We start from the raw sequence: 1,912 nt of genomic DNA on the forward strand, positions 1-1,912 counted from the left end.
GTCTAGTCTGTGTAAAAAAGAAATGGTCGGGGCCAAACTTTTTAACCACTGCCTTTTTTAAAGCCCGTTCAGGATGTGAGTCCCTGTCTCTTAGGTATCTGGGGTTCTTTGCCAGGAGGAGAGAAGAGGTTCCTGCCTCAATTTTTGTGGCCTTAAAAAACCAAGTGTTGTGCCCCAGTTCTTGTCTGAGATCCCTGAAAAAGAACATCTTCTCATCCATGAACAAGACAGGACCTATCTTTAAAAGGAGCACAAAGAGACCCCTGGGACTTACAGACTAGCTTGCCTCACTTCCACAGCTGGAGAGATATTGGAGTACATTCTTAAACAAGCAGTTTGTCAGCAGCACCTACAGGATAATTTGGTTCTTAGGACTAGTGAGCATTGATTTGTCAAGAGCAAATCATTCCAAACCAATCCTCTTTCCTTCTTCGGCAGGGTTCCAGGCCTAGTGGAGGTGGGTAAACAGTAGATGGGATCTATCTCGGTGTTACTAAGGCTTTTGACACAGTCCCGTAGGACAGTCTCACAAGCAAATGAGAGAAATGCGGTCTAGATGCAATCAGTGTGATGTGTTGCAGAGCTAGTTGAAAGCCCAAATTCCAAGAGCCCTTCTCCACATTTGGCTGTCCAACAGAGAGGGTGCACCTGTTGGGTCCGGTAGGGATCAGTCCGAGGTCTGGTACTATTCAATATTTTCATTACTGATTTGGAAAACGGAGTGGAGAGCATGCTTCTAAAATTTGCAAATGACACCAAGCACTTTGGAGCACAGGATTGGAATTCAAAATGCCCTTAACAAATTGGAGAATTGGTTTTTTTGAGCCAAACTCCATGGCTGGGCCCCTCTCTCTAGACTGGGCTGAAGTGAAATCCCAGAGCCAAACACTCCTCCTCCTGGGCAGTGCACTCGCCCTTGAATGGTCAGATGCTGCTTAGCACTGTCACAGCAGCTTTGGCTGGGGGATTCTCCCAGCACTTTCCAATAGCAGGAAAGTATGAAATCCCCAGCAATGGAACTCAGGAGTCCAGTCACTCCAGCCGAGGACACTCCCTCTCAAAGGCAGGGGGAGTGGCCATGAGGGTCTGCTTGTAATTGCCAGCTCTGGGAGGGAGTGTGGAGCAGTGGTTAGCGAAGAGGCCTGGAAAGAAGGACTGCTGGGTCCCATCCATCCTTCTGACACTTGGTGTGACCCTGAGCCAGTAGCTTCCCCTCCTCAGGCCTGTTTCTCATCAGAAGGGTTGGGGGCGCAGTCCCGACAGCCCAAGGGGCTTGGGAGGCTCCAGGAAAGTGTGTAAAGTGCTGGGATTTCAGGATCCCGGAGGCGCTGTAACCCCCTCACTAGGGTAATGTTCTACACCCCCTGCTGCTGGCCAAGTTTCTCCTTTCCCTGGCAATAAGACAGGCTCTTGTTTTCCCAGCCAGCCAATTGCCCAGTGTCATCACCTTGCCTGCTGGCTGGGCAGGGTAACTCCTCAGGTCACCACCCCCCTCTCCAGCCTGCCTTGGGCTTGGAAAGTGAGGAGAAGGGCGAGGGATGACACTGAACATCATCCATCGCTCCATCACCAGAGCAAGTGAGTGGCATTAGGGTTCCTCGGTGACGTCCCCTGTCTGTCTGGGGAGAGGCAGAAAGAAGGGGAGAGAATCTCTCCCAAAGGAGATTGGATTTGCAAAGAGCCCCCAGGAGCCCCTCACTCTCAGACCGGGGAAGGGCTTCTCCAGAGCCGTCTCCAGCGTGTTTGGCAAGATCCTAGCAAAGGGGCTCCCAGCCCTTCCCTTGTGGGAGACTGTTCCCCAGGCTGAGAGTCTCTGAGCTGGACCAGACCTGGGGAGCTGCTCAGCATAGAAATCAATGGGAAACGAGGGGGCCCTGGCCTTGCTATGCCTAGGGACTTTGAAGTGGGGAAT

This window comes from Gopherus flavomarginatus, chromosome 17 (genome assembly GCF_025201925.1).
Source record: "Gopherus flavomarginatus isolate rGopFla2 chromosome 17, rGopFla2.mat.asm, whole genome shotgun sequence".
Taxonomy (NCBI): domain Eukaryota; kingdom Metazoa; phylum Chordata; order Testudines; family Testudinidae; genus Gopherus; species Gopherus flavomarginatus.